The sequence below is a fragment of the Plecotus auritus genome, assembly GCF_963455305.1.
Source record: "Plecotus auritus genome assembly, chromosome: 3".
NCBI lineage: Eukaryota > Metazoa > Chordata > Mammalia > Chiroptera > Vespertilionidae > Plecotus > Plecotus auritus.
Genome location: NC_137772.1, coordinates 29,479,819 through 29,498,439, shown reverse-complemented (window position 1 = coordinate 29,498,439; position 18,621 = coordinate 29,479,819). Strand labels below are relative to the sequence as shown.

General features: G+C 42.0%; 2 protein-coding genes across 2 annotated transcripts in view; one reads left to right on the top strand and one right to left on the bottom strand.

Moving 5' to 3' along the window:
* Positions 1–18,621, bottom strand: part of PSD3 (pleckstrin and Sec7 domain containing 3) — a 532,096-nt gene that overhangs the window by 503,590 nt on the left and 9,885 nt on the right. The gene's annotated exons all lie outside the window — the stretch shown is intronic.
* Positions 15,312–18,621, top strand: part of SH2D4A (SH2 domain containing 4A) — a 108,871-nt gene continuing 105,561 nt past the window's right edge. Inside the window, exon 1 of the mRNA XM_080660431.1 lies at positions 15,312–15,611. The gene's annotated coding sequence lies outside the window, so the exon portion shown is untranslated. The remainder of the gene's footprint in view (positions 15,612–18,621) is intronic.

Genomic DNA, 18,621 nt, shown 5'->3' with positions numbered 1-18,621 from the left:
TCCAGGTGTAACCACTGGTAGTATGCCTTCCTTTCCTAAAACGTGTTCCGATTTGGTCAATAAATTATATGATCGCCCTACTTAAGGCCCATTCTCAGTTTAAACTTCAAGACTTTTTAGTATATAGAGGATAACACTTCTCAAGTAGCCCCCTTAGTAACATTAAAATCTCAACATCTGTGCTATTATTTGTCAGTTCATTGCCAAGATTGGATTAGTTCCCTGTGGCTGCTGTAACAAATTACCACAAACTTGGTGGCTTAACACAGAAGAAATTTATTTGCTCACAGTTTAGAGGCTAGAAGTCCAAAATCAAGGGGCGAGTCAATCTGTATTTCTTCTAAGGCTCTCGGGGGAAACCTTCTGGCTTCTGTTGGCTGTTGCCATTCCTTGGTGTTCCCTGGCCTATAGCCACATCACTCCAATCTCTGCCTCTTCTTCTCAGAGCCTTCTCCTCTTCTGTCTGTGAAATCTACCTCTGTTTTACCTTTATAAGGACACTTGTCTTTGGATTTAGGTCCCGCCAGGATAATACAAGATGATCTCTTTATCTCAAAATCCTTACCTTAATTACAACTACAAAGACTTTTTTGTTTGTTTGGTTGTTGTTGTTGTTATTTTTCAAATAAGGTCACAGTCACAGGCTCCAGGAATTAGGACATGGACAGATCTTTTTGAGGACCACCATTCAACCTACTACACATATTGAAGTTAAGCTTACATTTTCTAACTACATTTCGGAAAGTATGGGATTTCTGCATTACATTTTCAAAGAGTCCATTGAGTCACGTATACTTGACATAATTATATCCCAGAAGTCCCATTATAAATAAAAAATCAACTGAGACAGCCTCCCTGACCCCTGGCCTGAGAACTCTGCTTTCTATAACCCTGTTCACAGCAATTTAATCCAGTTCTCTAGAGAGCCCACCAATGGGACTAGGACAAGGGGAGTGATACACCTGACTAGGTCACAAAATTTAAGAGGGTGTCAAAAACCGGAGTCATCAAAATTAGCATATTGATGACTCAGATTTCTGGTACCCCCTTGAAGTGTGCACCCAAGAAGAGTGCCTCCCTTGCCTCACCCTGGACTCTACATCCTCTGTTGCATTCCTTTGCAAAACAGGCATCATAGCTCCTGCGCTTGTGGCATTCTCTAATAATGAGTATGTAACACATGCTTTCCTTTCCACTCTCAATATTTCTCAGTATCATAATCTGCATCTTCAGTAAATAAAACTAGAATGAAAATGTTTCAAAGGATTAAGCTTTTCTCATCTCTTTCCTGCTCCCATACCACTGGTCTACCCCAGTCTCTTTCTATCCCAGAGACCAGAGAAAAAACAATAGACTTTTCATTTTTCTTTTCAGAGTGGCCATCAAACCAGAAAACACCAGAATTTTATCTGGGTTGAAAAGTTACATTTAGCCCTAGCCGCTTGGCTCAGTGGATAGAGTGTCAGCCTGCGGACTGAAGGGTCCCAGGTTCGATTCCGGCCAAGGGCACATGCCTGGGTTGCGGGCTTGATCCCCAGTGGGAGGCGTACAGGAGGCAGCCAATCAATGATTCTCTCTCATCATTGATGATTCTATCTCTCTCTCCTTCTCCCTTCCTCTCTGAAATCAATAAAGAAATATATTTTAAAAAAAGAAAAGTTACATTTAAATCAATTAATAATTAGCTGTTGAGTGTCTTTAAATTTCCCTACCCCTCCAAGAAAAAGTACTCAAGATTTCATGCTGATCTTATTTTTCTTTCTATTGGAAAACATGTACCGGTACATATGCATTACCACCATTCTATCTCATTCTAACAAGTCATAGAGCTATGACTATCACAGGTCCCATTAAAAAAGGCTAGCATGACAGGCAACATTTTCCAAATTAAGCCAGCAGGTCCCTGAGTCCTCACCTGAAGCCAATTCTCAAAATATTTCTTCTGTAGATTCCCAGCCTATTCTGACATTGCCCTCCCTCACCTTTGAGAACTCTCAAGATTTATGAGATCTTTTCCCAAAGAGTCTTGGTCTGAATCTCTCTGCCTAAATTAGAGCCCCTTTTCCACAAAAGTGTAAGTAATGGCCTTCCAAAGTGGGGAGTGTGTGACATGGACCTAAATAGTCCCTGAGGGGACCCCACACAGCTCTACCATGAGTCTCAGGAAGGACATTCTGTTCTTCAGGGTTTGCTCAGCTTCATTTTCAGAACAGGATAGGACGTCATTGCTGGTCTCCTTCCTGAACAATTACTTCTTTAAAGTCACTGTTGAGGCATGATATTGAGCCAGAACAAGGTCATAAATTATGTGGAGACAAGTTGAACCTGTTATGAGATGTTTATGTGGTTCCAAATAGGAATGCTTAAGGAGAGAATTCCTTGCCTTGCCTTTTTAACCTCAGGCCCAGATATCTGAGGATGGTGGCTACTAAATCCTCAATAATAGCTGATTAGTAGAGTGAATCCATGTTATTTGCTTTCAAGTTGATTTGTTTACTGGCATTTAGTCTTAGCACCCTCAAAGGACATTGTTTTTAAATTACTGTAAAACTATAGCCCTGGCAGATTGCAAAGAAAAATAATTTAGCCTTGGTCAAGCTTAAGAAATTTTGTTATAATGTTACTAAATAAACCATTGTTTGAGAACAATCATAAAAATACACTCACTATCATTCACTTTTTGCATCATTAAACTAGTAGGACAGACGACAGGCAATCAATAAATTGGTGCCTAAGCCTAGCGAGACGACAGCAGAATAGGTGGAAGTTACACTCACCTCCTCCCAGGACCAAACCAGAACAATCAACCTGAATAACCAACTGATGGCTGAGATGTTATAAATGGAAGATTTACATAAGACACACTGACTAGTAGGAAGGGCAGTGACACAAAAAGGGCTGGCCCTGCACCCGAATGCTATGGTTGAAAATTGGGAGGGGTATTTCAGCTGCAAAGGGCCCTTCTGAGGAGCTATGTGTCTGAGCCCAACACCAGGCTCCAAACCCCAGAGAACCAGAGCCAGTCAGAGGGCCCCACTGGCATCTGGCTATGAAAATCAGCAAAGTTTGTTGGAAAACCAGAGGAGACTTCAGTGTGAGACTGAGAAAAAATAATAATAAAGAAAAAAATTGGGGGGGGGAAGGGGGTGAGACTGGATAACCTGGCAAATATCATTGAGAATAGATCTATTCTAGTCATAGCGATAAAAATAAAGGGCTTGTTTCTCCTGTGCAGTTTGAATAATCAGTATATGACTTTACAGTGGTTTTATATTAGAAGAGAAAGGTGGTGGTGAAAAGGAGAATTAGGAAGTAGAACCAGAGACCCAAAGTGAGGAGAAGGAAAGAAGCAAAGGCTACAACTCTGTCTTTTCCTGGTGGCAACGGTTACCTTGCTTTCAATTCCCACTTGAAAAGTGAAAGGAAGCAATCAGATGAGGTGGGTCAAGGAAAGAACATGCTTGACAACATAACCCCATGTAATAGTGCTGATTTGTTGCCCCGACTTTTCTCTAAGATTACTTTGTTAACATAGACCCAGGTCTAAACAATAGGTATCGCACAGTTCTGTTAGACTCAGGACACCAAATGCTAAAACAAAAAAATATTTAGGCACTTCTGCTGCTGTATGTGTTTAAGGTTCAACCAGTTTCAGTATTCTTCAGCAGCCCCCTGCACAGCAAGTGCCAGTCCCATAGGGCACAATCCCCATGGGCCAGGACCCCCCACCCCAACCCTCCACCACCCTCAGTACGAGTCTGTGAGGCTCTGGGGGCTGGATATCCATAGCCACACCTAGCACGAGTATGAAGGCGCTGTCTTTGCTCACTTTTTTACAGTGTTTGAGCTTGAGCTTGAGACAGCACCTCAACCTCTTATCTCTTTTGACATATGAGCTTTTTAAAAAATTGCAATATCATGAGGATAATATAAAAGAGAAGACTAGTGCTCTATAGGTGCTTCAAAAGCGATAAACACCTCAAGCTTAAAAAATAAACAGGGTGAGTTCATTAGGTATGGCTCAGTGGTTGAGCATCGCCATTCACATCAGAAGGTCACAGTTCCATTCCCGGTCAGGGCACATGCCCAGGTTGCAGGCTCGATCCCCAGCAGAGGGCATGCAGGAGGCAGCTGAGCAATGATTCTCTCTCATCATTGATGTGCAGGAGGCAGCTGAGCAATAATTCTCTCTCATCATTGATGTTTCTATCTCTCTCGCCCTCGCCCTTACTCTCTGTAATCAATCTAAATAAATAAATAAATAAATAAATAAATAAATAAATAAATTAAATTAAATAAATAAATAAATAAAGTGAGTCCAAACCATGAAAAACATGTTCTGAGGTACTCTTGCATCATTTCTTTGAATAATGACACAGGGACTCTGAGTTGTGTTTGAATTCCAAAGGTAAACTTTCCAGAGAAAGACACTGAGTGACCTATGACTTGGCTGTAGGAGCATGTCCTGATTCAATCCTGTCAGCTGGGTGGATGTTAGATAGCTAAGCATTGTGATGTCAAATAGACCAACTGGATTAAAGATGCCACTGGACTGCTGATTGGATAGGTTCTGCATATAAATGGATCCCGCCTCAACAATATCCATCTGATACCAAATCTTATGGTCCATTTGCAAAAGCAAAACCAGAGAGAGGCAAACCCTAGGAGAACTTCACTGAGAAAAAAGATGATTTGGCTTCTTCATCTCAGGTAATTTTATGCATTGTGTTACACTTTTGAGGTCACAGGAGACAGTAAGTTTTTAAATATATAATTTTTTGTCAATGTGTTCTTCATCAAAAATTCCCACATTAATTTCCCAGTTTCTCTTCCATATGCAAAGAGTGAAAGTAGAAACTGATTTAGGTCTGCTGTATAATGACCACGCTGTAATATTATAAACAGAGCAGCAGTTCTCAAAGTGCAGTCTCTGTCCCGCGATTCTGATGAGTGGAGCCTTCCTGTAGTTTCAGAACTACAATATATATATTTTTTTACAGAGAGGAAGAGAGAAGGATAGAGAGCCAGAAACATCAATGAGAGAGAAACATCGATCAGCTGCCTCCTGCACACCTCCTACTGGGGATGTGCCCGCAACCAAGATACACGCCCTTGACCAGAATCGAACCTGGGACCCTTCAGTCCGCAGGCTGACGCTCTATCCACTGAGCCAAACCAGTTAGGGCAGCGAGGCAAAGTTCTTAACTGATTACAGGGATCCATTATTATAACGTAGGCGAAAGGAAATCACTGAAGAGCACATTTCTTGGTCTGTCCTCACATCTGCTATTGAGCAAGACGGGTAATTGTGAAATTGCTATGTTCTCTGATATCTAAAACAGAAATCCTACACTAACTCCACGGAAAAGGGAGTTCTGAAAGGATAGCTTCCTTGCTGTTTGCCATTCAACCTTGGAAGAAACATCAGATCATGAAAAGAACTTTGCAGCTGACGTTGCAGATTATTCTAAAGGATGGATAATGCTGCATAGTTTCAGATTCTGGGTGGCATCTGATTAGACCCTGCAACTTAAACTCCCAGAGTAATTAGTGAGCAATCTGACTTGAAAAAGAACTGTGATGCAAAACTAAACACAAAGGAATAGACAACTTTTTGTTTGGATGTGTGGATGGAAATATTTAGGAGACTGAAGGAAAGGGCAAACAATATATAATATCATTAGCATGATCAACTCCTTCCCACCCAAGTGACTTCCATTTTAAATTAAAATTGTTTTATCCCTGTGTAAACCCTTGAAACTATCTAGAATATACAAAAGTAGAAAATAGAGTAAAAAAGAACGGTCTTCTGATAAATCTTTGCAGCCTAAAAGAGGGACTAAATAAATGCTTCTTGGAAAAGTATTAAGAGTGTTCACATTCCTCTAAAAATTAAATCTAAAAGAAGGAAAACCAAGGGATCATTTGAGCCTGATAAGATCAGTATCTTTACTTCCTCCAGAAAAAAAAAAATCCAAAATAGGGCTTTAATGAGTGTTGGAAGTCAACTTTACTAAGACATGAAAGAATGCAACATGAAATGAACGTTTAGTCTAAAACTCAGCTACCTCTCTGGGTCATCAGGTTTCCTTCTTTCCTGATACCACGAGGGCAGGAAGGGCCTTTGGAGCTCCTGGAGGACAGGTTCTCTGCTGTCCTCCCTCAGGGTCATGAGATCTACACAAATCTTAAATATTATTTCAGGCTTCTTTGCTACTTTTCAAGATTTTTCCCCCCTTTCAATTTCTCATTTGCACAACTTCTGTCATCTGTGTCTTCTGTTCTTTAGAAGAAACTTGAAAGTGCAATTTTTCCGGGGTTATTAATGGTTTCCAGCAAAACAGTCCCATGAACAAAAAGGAAGGAAGGGCAGAAAAGAAAAAACAAAGTGGAAGAGGAAGGACGACTTAAAATGAGAAGTAGGCAAGTAACTGCAGTCTTTACACATGAATCTGAAGCATAAATGAATGACTCAGCTTTGGAGAAGCCTTTAAGGGAAGATACCCAGAAACTATAGGAAGGCTCCACTGGGTGAGTCCCTGGATGTTTCTCAATGCTGTAGTAAAGAGGTATTCAGCAGCTTGTAATAAGAACTGCTGTTTTCTAAGTAAAAGATACAGTACTTGTGCCTTAAAAATATTTTTTGCAATGACTCTTCACTTGGAATGGGATGTGCAGTCACATCTTCTACAGAGACTCGGGACTCACGGGGCTCATAGACTAAATGTAGCAAAATGTGCCAATATACATTCTGAGTTCATCAAAAGGGCCCAGAAGCAAGAACTGCTCCAAGATTTTACATATCCTCATAAAACCCTCTTTTGTTCTGATCCTTTTCAATAGCCAGCACATGACAAAGAGAACGACCAAGGCCTTTGTCACCAAAAGTCACTTCCTTCCTTTATTAGGGCCAGGCAACAAGGGAAACAAAAATGTCAACTTCTGCATTTGAGTTCCAGATATTTTGAAGCATTCTAATTTCTAGAATACCCTCAGGAAGAAGTGAAAATGGAAATCACGGGAGGATCCATGCCTAGAAGTGTCACTAGAGAGAACACAATAGGAGCCATTGCCAAGTCCATCTCCTCAGCCCCAGTTAAAAGTGAAGCCAGGAAAGAACTATAGGTGACATTTAAGGGTGAAATTAGGTGGAGAGGGAGGAAATGAGAGCGGCTTCAGAGACCCAAGGGAGGAGTTTTCAGAAGGGAGGTTGCAGTGAGGTCCAGTAAGATGACCACTCAGGGTGCTGGGGGGAGGGATTGAGCAAAAAAGAAAAAGATAGATAGATGATAGATAGATAGATAGATAGATAGATAGATAGATAGATAGATAGATAGATGATAGGTAGATAGATAGATAGATAGATAGATAGATAGATAGATGATAGATAGATAGATAGATAGATGATAGATAGATAGAGCTCATGGACATGGACAACAGTATGGTGATTTCAAGGGTGGGGGTGGAGGTGGAAGAGGGCATAGAGAAGGTAAATGGTGATGGAAAAAATGAAATAAAATAAAATACTACCACTCAAAAGGACACTGGATTTGAGGTCATGGATGACCTTTGCTATGTCTATTTCAGTCAAGTGGTGATGACAGGAGCCAGGTTTCAAGGGATTGAGAAGTACACGGGAGAAGAGAAACCAGTGATTGTAGAAAACATTACCAAGACGTTTGGCAGTGAAACAAAGGAGAGGGAAAGGGAAGTAACTGGATGGAACAGTGTGACATTAGGGAAGAAAAACACTTGATACATTTATAGGCAAAGACAAAGAAATAAATAGAAGAGAGAAATAGAGTAGGAAAACTAATTAAATAAATCCCCAGAGATGGTTTCAAAAAGGAAGGAAGATCCGAAACCGGTTTGGCTCAGTGGATAGAGCATCGGCCTGCGGACTGAAGGGTCCCAGGTTCGATTCCGGTCAAGGGCATGTACCTTGGTTGTGGGCACATCCCCAGTAGGAGGTGTGCAGGAGGCAGCTGATCGATGTTTCTCTCTCATCGATGTTTCTGGCTCTCTATCCCTCTCCCTTCCTCTCTGTAAAATATCAATAAAATATATTTAAAAGAAAAAAAAAAAGGAAGGAAGAGGGAGAATTCTAGTTTATTCAGAAACATCAATGATGAGAGAGAATCATTGATCGGCTGCTTCCTGCATGTCCCCTTCTGGGGACTGAACCTGCAACACACTCATGTGCCCTGACCAGGAATCTAAACATGACCTCCTGGTTCATAGGTCGATACTCAACCACTGAGCAACACTGGCTGGAAAATTTTATTTATCTCTAAATTGATTTATGTATTGAGGCAATTTTACATTTATCTCTAATCATTAAAGTCCCTACCTCATGAGGTAGTTACAAAAATTATGATTAATGTAAATTAATTACATAATGTAAAACACTTAGGAAAGTGCCTATAAGTAAACAAATTTTTTAAAAATGTTAGCTGCTATTATCATTTCAGGATTAAGAAAATATTGGTTATCTATTCTGATAGTTGGCCTGTATTTTCTGCCTAAGAAATCAATAAGGTTTTGTGTGTGTGTGTGTGTGTGTTTTTCATGACATCACTTGAAAATCAAATTTTTGAAGATATTAAACTCTCTGTTTAAAAGTGAGGAGGAATTGTGGTTAACCAAAAATTTCCTATTAAAACTTCAGACATACATGTACATATGGAATAGAACAAACTGCAAGGCTAAACACAAGATGTAAACTATAGAGGAAGTTTATGTTGCTATCATTCCCTAAACAGCTCTCTCAAACTCTAAATTATTAGCTTCTGCTAATGCTTCATCCAACAAAATACTGTTGAGGTCATATAATTTGTGAGTTTTCCTGAAGTATGACTCCAGGAAAACTGTGTGAGTCATAGTCTGCTCTTTTGTAACTACTGCAAAATAAGAAATTTTGCAAAAAATCGTAAAATATTGCAGCATTTTACCATACTGTGCTAGATTATATAGTCTTCAGGATGTGGGGAGTGAGGAATGACCTTTCATAAATGTGGATTGCATAGTGTAAAAGAACATGTTTCAAACTATAAGCTATTTCCAGGAACATATATAGAAAGAAACCAAACAGAAGTCCAAATATGTGGTCTGTCACTTTAATGGTGGGGAATTATATATTTTTTTCCAATGAAGGTCTAGTGACTATATTCAGCGTTTAAAAAATAAATAAGTAAAGACTTCATGTAAATTCAAAGCAATTCAATTTTTGAGAGAATAATATTAAATAATTTAATCACTTTTCTAATTAACAAAAGATGATGTAGAACCTTAACCTAAAAACAGCAATAATCTGAATTATATTCAGAAAGGCAGAGAGGAGAAAGGAGACAGAAGGAGGAGGACCAGGAAAAGAGAAGGAAAAGAAAAGAGAAGAAGTATGGGAACAAATATTTCTCATAAAAAGGAAGAGAAAAACTTAGGGAAAGTTATAACAGAGACAAATTGATACAGGAGAACAATGGAAAGAACTCCTTATACATTAATGAAAAAGAAAAAAGATTTTGCTAGATATTACAAAATGCCCCTCTGTGGGGGTTTTATCAGTTTACATACAGACTAGCATTATATAAGAGTGCCTGTTTCCCACTGCCTTCTCTAGAGAATATATTGTCTAACTTTGGGATGTTTGCCTATCTGATACATGAGACATGGGATCTTGGTGTAGTTTGCTTTTTAACTTCTTATTTAAGTACTAGAGGCCTGGTGCATGAAATTTGTGCATGGGGGGGTCCCCTCAGTCCAGCCTGCACCCTCTCCAATCCAGAACCCCTTGGGGGATGTCCGACTGCTGGTTTAGGCACCATCCTGGGGATCAGGCCTAAACTGGTAGTCGGACATCCCTCTTACAATCTGGGACCACTGGATCCTAACTGCTCACCTGCCTGCCTACCTGATCGCCCCTAACTGCCCCCCCCTGCTAGCCTGGTCACCTCCCAACTGCCCCCCCTGCCGGCCTAGTCACCCCTTACTGTCCCCCCTGCTGGCCTGGTTGCCCCCAAATGCCCCCCCTGCTGCCCTGGTTGCCCCTAACTGCCCCCCTGCTGGCCTGGTTGCCCCTCACTGCCCCCCCCCCCGCCAGCCTGGTCACCCCCAACTGCCCTCCCTGCGGACCTGGTCACCCCACACAGCCTGCTGTTCAGTCATTTGGTTGCCCCTCACTAACCCCCCTGCCGGCCTGGTCGTCCCATGCAGCCTGTTCGGGTCATCTGTTCAGTTGCAATGGTCGCTTAGGCTTTTATTATTATAGATAATATACATAGAGAGAGTGTATATATCATAACACAGATAGTGAATTTCACAAACTGAAAGTACCCATGTGACCAGCACACTGATGAAGAAAGAGAAAACTCCTAGTACTCCAGAAGCCCCCTTGTGTCCTCTTAGTGAATTTTGATTTACATTTCTCTGACTTGGAGAAGCTTCTTTTCATATGTTTAAGACCCATTTGCATTTTTGTGATTTTCTATTTAAATATTTTGTCATTTTTCTACAGAATAAACTGCAGTATGATTTATAGGAGAGCCACATGGTTTTTAGGAGAATTGTATTAGTAGAAACAGCATCAACTGGGACAGGAAAGTATAAAAACATAAAATAAAAAGAACTTTGGACCCCAAAACTTCTACTGGCAGAAAGCAGAATAGGCTACATTTTATTCAAAGGGAGAAATTAAGAGCTCAAAGGGGAGAATCAAGAACTGTAGAGAATCATTCCCAGAGTAGTAGGCCTGAGCCCTAATCAATAACCTGGCAATCGGTGCCTGATGGATTTTTAGAATTGCTGTGTTCTTCATATTCTCCCCCACTGCACCCCCCTTTTGAATTGGAGCCTCTATAGCAGTTATTCTATGCTGTCCCACTATTGTAGGTTGCATATGTAGAGACCAGATAGGTTGTCTCTTTACTTTTCAAGTCTTTAGATTGAGAGGAATGTTATTCAAGGAGCTGCATATAAAAAAACTATACTTATGAGGCCTCAAATGTACCTATACTTGATTTAGATGACTTGATCTTGAAACTTAAGACTAAGCCTGGTGCCTTAATGCATAATATTTTGGAGTCTTACAAGAGGGGATGAATGCATTTTGCTATGGTGGGGATGTGGGTTATTGCAGCCAGAGAGCAAACTGTAGAATATTGTATTTCTAAAAATGGACAACATTCCTGACCCCACATACTCTCTCTCTCAATCTCTTACTCTCTCTCTCAATCTCTTGCTCTCTCTTTTTAATCCTCACCCAAGGATATGTTTATTGATTTTAGGGAGAGGGGAAGGGAGAGATAGAGAGAAAAACAGAAATATTGATGTGGTAAACACTGATTGGTTGCCTCCCACATGTGCTCCAACTGGGGATGGAACTTGCAACCCAGGTATATGCCCTGACTGGTAATCAAAGCCACAACCTTTGGGTATATAGGATGACACTCCAACCAACTGAGCCACACTGGCCAGGGCCCCACACACTCTCTTGAGAATGTTTTAATTCTCCCATCAAGTGATAGTCTATGTCTCCTTCCCTAGAACTTGATTTGATGACTGTCTCAATTAACAGAATATGGCAGAAGTGACACAAATGACTTCCAAGGCAAGATCATTATAAGGAATATAATTTCCTTTTCTCTCTCTCTCTCTCTCTCCACTACCTTTGGAGCCCTGAACCACCATGTAAGAAGTCTGAGGCTGCTGTGCTATAAGGAAGCACAAACTAGTCATGAGGAGATATCACCTGCAGAGAGAGAGGCCTGGCTAGTTCCCAGATGCTCCAGCACCCTACTGATCCCACAGCAGCCACCATCAGACTGCTCCACACTAGACACTATGAGCCAGAGCTACTCAGATGAGCCACTCCCAAATTCCTGACCCACAAAAATGATGAGAAATACTGCATAAGACATTATTTTAAGACATTACATTAAGTTTTGGGATTATTTGTTATGCAGCACTAGATAACTCAAATGAATATTGATCCTTGTTCACAAAATAAGATAATTCCAATTCTATATTGAATTTTAAACTTAAAAAGGAAGTCAGGAATGGTGTATGGAAACCAGCTCAAGTTTTAGAAATTCATTCTGAAATGTAGGAGATGTTGGTTAATTTCATACATATCATCTGTAATTTAGTCATCTGAGTGCCTTACACTCAATAAGACCTAATGCCTGAATTTTGTAGCCAACATTTATTTAATTGGTATGAGATTTTAATTGTTTCCACAGAATTAAGTCAAGTTTTAATAAAATTTGGTCAGCACAAATTAGGATAATAAATAATAAGAATAATGCCCCCAAAAGCAAACATATGTTAGGAACAGATTTGGAAATACTGTTTTCAGATCTTCAGCAGTTACAAACTTTGCTCTGAATGGAAATGTTAAAGAAGCCAGTTGATAGAAAGTATTCTCTGAGTCTGCCAAAACCGGTTTGGCTCAGTGGATAGAGCGTCGGCCTGTGGACTCAAGGGTCCAGGGTTCGATTCCGGTCAAGGGCATGTACCTTGGTTGGGGGCACATCCCCAGTGGGAGGTGTGCAGGAGGCAGCTGATCGATGTTTCTCTCTCATCGATGTTTCTAGCTCTCTATCCCTCTCCCTTCCTCTCTGTAAAAAATCAATAAAATATATTTAAAAAAAAAAAAAGAAAGTATTCTCTGAGTCAAAATATCCCTTTTAAGCATAAATGGACAATCAAATTTATCTTTAAAGAAAGTTGGGCCGAAACCGGTTTGGCTCAGTAGATAGAGCGTCGGCCTGCGGACTGAAGGGTCCAGGGTTCGATTCCGGTCAAGGGCATGTACCTTGGTTGCGGGCACTTCCCCAGTGGGAGGTGTGCAGGAGGCAGCTGATCGATGTTTCTCTCTCATCGATGTTTCTAGCTCTCTATCCCTCTCCCTTCCTCTCTGTAAAAAATCAATAAAATATATTTAAAAAAAAAAAAAGAAAGTATTCTCTGAGTCAAAATATCCCTTTTAAGCATAAATGGACAATCAAATTTATCTTTAAAGAAAGTTGGGCCGAAACCGGTTTGGCTCAGTAGATAGAGCGTCGGCCTGCGGACTGAAGGGTCCCAGGTTCGGTTCCGGTCAGGGGCATGTACCTTGGTTGCGGGCACATCCCCAGTGGGAGGTGTGCAGGAGGCAGCTGATCGATGTTTCTCTCTCATCGATGTTTCTAACTCTCTATCCCTCTCCCTTCTTCTCTGTAAAAAATCAATAAAATATATTTAAAAAAAAAAAAGAAAGTTGGAAAAAAATAAACTGATGAAGGGAGTGGATCCAGAGACATGGAAGCATGGAACAGAGTGGGGGATCTTGGAGGAAAGGCAGGGGAGGGTGGGTGGCTGGGAGGTAATCAACCAAAGACTTTGTATGCATGTATGCATAACCCATGGACACAGACAATAGGGTGGTGAAGGCCTGGGGTGGGGGTTGGAGGATGGGGGCAGGCTGAAGAGAGTCAATGGGGCGGGGGGCGGGAGGAGGAGGAAGGAAGGAGACATATGTAATATTTTCAACAATAAAGAAATATTAAAAAATAAATGAAGTTGGGACTTGATAGTTTTGAAAATGCTAATTTCATTATTTGATATTGCCAAGGGCCAAAACATAGCCACTGCATATAATTTCCAATAATTTCATTCTATCACATTAAAAAATAGCACCAAACTCTTGTCTTTACTAATGTAATAAGCAACAATAAAAATATTGGTTTCTATAATTTTTATACAAAAGAAATATCTGAGCTGACTTATGAGCATGGAAATGGCATTAAATTAGTGAGGCAACAGGTGTCACCAATGCTGTAATTTGATCATAAAAAAAATTAGTGTTTGACTAACTTTTTAAATGGTTAATGTGGTCTTCTTCTGAAAGCTTTTGGAGTCTCGGCACATTTCATCGTATTCAGTGTGTGCTTCCTCTTTCTCATTAGTAGTTTTTAATTTTAACAGGAGATTGGAATAGGACCTGTTTTGTTTCAGTTTTTCCCCAAAGACTGAAAAATAATAGGTTCCAGGTACTGCCAAATTTCAAAGACCAACTATACAAGGCGTGTAAGAGCTGAAAACTGCTTTTATAAAGCTTAACCCATCACCCGACTCAAGCTGTAGAAAGAATGGAATGAAGAGGAAGAGAGATTTCTTTGGATCAAGTTGTGGTATCCTGTGCTTCCTCCAGCACCCTTACCTGTCACCAGGGAGGAGGCAAGGAGGCTTTTCCCCAAACATAATCCAAGTGGGAGAGGAGCCTCAGCAGAACCACATGGAGAGCTTGGCACACTCATAAAGGGGGTCTGAAATGTGCTGCCGATGAATCTGAGAAAGAGCTGCATTAGGAGTACACCGCCCTCCACCAATGAGTTGCGGGACACAGGTGCACATTTCTCCCCTTGGGTCAGTGGGGCAGCCCGGAGATGAGAGGCAGACAGGGTCATTTACAAAAGGGGATGTTTCCCCAAGGCCTTCTGAGGGGGTGGGAGTGGGGGGGCGGGGGTAAGCCTACCTCACCACAGCAGAATGAAATTGAATGCAAGCTTTGGTCAAAGGGGCTGAGCATTAGAAGTTGATAATGACCAGGCAGGCAAGTCAAGCTCCACCTCACTGAAATCCAGTCAGAGATACCCAGAGGGGTTCTTTAAAAGCTCAGGAAAGCTCCCTCATCCCCCAGAAAAATGAATCAGCTGTGGGAATGCACCACACTCAGGGAGCACTCACAACATATTAGCATGGAGCTGGATTTCAAGAGCTTCCACCTACCTTATCTCTCTTCCTGAGCAGGTCAGACTAGCTGTCTACAGGTGGTGGTCCAGGTAGAAATCAGGAGTGTGAGATGGGAAAAAGGGCAGAATGGCATTAATGATGCCTTTTTATTTCTGCATTCCTCTTGCTTTGACATCTGAGACCTTGCTGATCCTGGAGACACTGGCCCACCCACAACTAGATAATTCCCAGAGACTTGCCAGGAAGAGTACCTTTCATATGCAAACCAACCAATCCAAAGCCCATTATCCCCCCTGCCCTAATCTCCCCTGAGCCATTATCCCCCCCTGCCCCAGAAAACTAGAGACAGAGCCTGCTCAACTCATTCAAACCAATCCTAAATCAATTTACCTGCCTTGCCCATCCCCATGGAAACCACAACAAGGGCACTTGACTAATGTTCCCCTCCCTTCCTCTACCTTGAACCTACCCTGGTGCTTCCCCACTGGGCTCTGTGTGCCAAGCCACACCTCTTCTAGGAAACTGTGAATAAACTCTTCTCCCTTCACCACAGTCATTTCTCCATCTGCGTGTCACACCATACCAGAGTAAAACAAAAATTCGGCCCTCTATAAACAGGAAGCACCCCCATTGCAGGCTTCCCTGCATCAACTGGGTCTCGGGGAGGGAGGGAGAAGCCTCTCTTTTGACTGAGGCTTGACAATTGATTATTTCACCAGATTGGACATTTAAATACAGACTTGAGACTCTTCTTATAACTAATGGTGACAGAGGATGCTTTGTTCTCAAGGGCTAAGATGGCCTGGAAAAGCTATGGGATCCACCTGTGAGTCTGCAACCTTCTGGGAATAAAATGAATTTGCTACAGAAGATGTCTTAAGGTAACCTTTAGTCTAAAATATAAGATTTTAGCCAGAGTTGGCCTAGCCACAGTATTTGGAAAACAGTGTGCCCAATCTGTTGCAACACCTTTAGGCCACCATGGCCTTCTATGTCCAGCTCACCCAGCACATCGATGTGCACTCTTTGTGAGCTGAATTAATTCAGAATCATTCATTCATTCCTTTCAGCCTGCCCTATTCTGCTTTTAACTCATTACCAGCTTTACTTCTAGCTTCCAGCTTTTTTTCTTGCCTTGATCCTCAGGTCCACATACCTCTCTTCCTTTTTTTTATTTTTATTTTTTATTTTTTAAAATAAATCTTTATTTAGATTATTACAATTATTTCTCCTTTTTCCCCCCATAGCTCCCCTCCACCCAGTTCCCACCCCACCTTCTGCCCTTACCTTCCCCCCACTGTCCTCATCCATAGGTGTATGATTTTTGTCCAGTCACTTCATGAACCCCCCCATACCCCTTTCCCCCTGAGAATTATCAGTCCACTCCCTTTCTATGCCCCTGATTCTATTATATTCACCAGATTATTCTGTTCCTCAGGTTTTTAATTCACTTGATTTTTAGGTTCACTTGTTGATAGATATGTATTTGTTGTTCATAATTTTTCTCTTTACTTTTTTCTTCTTCCTCTTCTTTAAGAATACTTTTCAGCATTTCATATAATACTGGTTTGGTGGTGATGAACTCCTTTAGCTTTTTCTTATCTGTGAAGCTCTTTATCTTCCCTTCAATTCTGAATGATAGCTTTGCTGGGTAGAGTAATTTTGGTTGTAGGTTCTTGCTATTCATCACATTGAAAATTTCTTGCCACTCCCGTCTGGCCTGCATAGTTTCTGTTGAGAAATCAGCTGACAGTCGTATGGGTGCTCCCTTGTAGGTAATTAACTGTTTTTCTCTTGCTGCTTTTAATATTCTCTCTTTGTCTTTTGCTCTTGGCATTTTAATTATAATGTGTCTTGGTGTGGTCCTCTTTGGATTCCTTTTGTTTGGGGTTCTGTGCGCTTCCTGGACTTGTAAGTCTATTTCTTTCACCAGGTGGGGGAAGTTTTCGGTCATTATTTCTTCAAATAGGTTTTTAGTATCTTGCTCTCTCTCTTCTTCTGGCACCCCCATAATTCTGATGTTGGTACGCTTGAAGTTGTCCCAGAGTCTTCTTACACTATCTTCAACTTTTTGGATTTTTTTTTTTTGCTTTTTGCTTTTTCGGTTGAGTGTTTTTTGCTTCTTTGTGTTTCAATTCTTTGACTTGATTTTTGTGTTCCTCTTGTCTGTTTTTGGGTCTCTGTATAATATTTTTTATTTCAGTCAGTGTATGTTTAATTTCTAGTTGGTCCTTTTTCATATCTTCGAGGGTCTCGTTATATTTATCGGCCTTTTCTAGGATATTCTTAAAAAGCCTTATAACCGTGGTTTTGAATTCTATATCCAGTCGTTTGTTTTCCTCCATTTCTTTCGTTTGTGATCTGATTCTTTGACACCGCATTTTCACTCTTCCCTGAGTTGGTAAGGTAGATTCGTGTGCTAGGTTTCCAATATGGCCCAGTGGGTCGGCCTCCCCAGTTAACCTGAGGTGGACACTCTTGGTGCACCCCTTTGTGGACTGTGTGTACAGCCTTGTTGTAATTAAGTCTTGATTGTTGTTGGTATCACTGGGAAGAATTGACCTCCAGGCCAGTTGGCTGTAAGGATCAGCTGTGTCTATGCTGGGAGAAGTTCGGTGCTGGAGACAGCCTTATAGGATTAGACTTGCCAAATTGCAATAGCCTCTGTGCTCAGCTTGGATGGAGTGGAGTCTCAGCCTTGGCTTCCTGTCAGCCTTACCCTTGCGCGCACGTGCGCTCCTTCAGACTTCCACCTTCCCTGGCTCCTGAGTCTCTGCCCGAGAGTCCAGACTCTCCCCACAAGAGCGTGGGTCCCCAGGGGCTCGCCTGGAACCGGGGTTCAGTGCAGTCAGGAACCTCCGACTCCCTTCCACTAGGGAAAGCCTGTGGCAACCTCCGCAGCCTTTGTGCGCACTGGCACGCGCATGCGCGCTTTCAGTCCTTCGCCTTCCCCGGCTCCCGAGTCTCTGCCCGAGAGTCCAGACTCCCCCCACAAGAGCGTGGATCCCCAGGGGCTCACCTGGAACTGGGGTTCACTGCAGTCAGAACTGGGGCTCAGTGCATTCAGGAGCCTCTGACTCCCTTCCACTAGGGAAAGCCTGTGGCAACCTCCGCAGCCTTTGTGCGCACTGGCACGCGCACGCGCGCTTTCAGTCCTCCGCCTTCCCCGGCTCCAGAGTCTCCGCCCGAGAGTCCAGACTCCCCCCGTAAGAGCGTGGGTCCCCAGGGGCTCGCCTGGAACTGGGGTTCAGTGCAGTCAGAACTGGGGTTCAGTGCGGTCGGGGGCTTCCTTTCCCCTTCCGCCAGAGAAAGTCAGCCAGGCTCTCAGCCGCCCTTCCTCTCTGCGCGCACAAAGACCCTTTGCCGTACCTCCAATTCTCTGTGAGCTTTTCTCTTTCCTTCTAGTTGTAGAATTTTCACTCAGCCAGCTTTCCTGTGGTTCTGGATGGTGTCCGTTCTGTCTTTTAGTTGTAGTTTTGAAATTGTTGTGCGAGGCAGCGGTTTAGGTGCTTACCTATGCCGCCATCTTGGTTTCTCTTCCTCTCTTCCTTACTATGACTTTGATGCTCTAGTATTCTGATTCTCCACATGAGTCTTCATCTCACCCCTCCTGGATCAAATTCAGAGCCCCCTCAGTAAGCCTCAGTTTCTCTCATGGCCAAGATTCTACTACTGCTTGGGCAAGACTAACCTAATTAAAGTCATATGCCATTTAATGATGGGGACATGTTTTGAGAAATGCATTTTTGGGTGCTTTCATCAGAGTGTGAACGTCATAGAGTGCACGTACACATACACAAACCTAGATAGCAGAGCCTACTACACCCTTAGGCTATATGGCATAGCCTATTGTTCCTACGCTACAAACCTGTACAGCATGTTATTGTACTA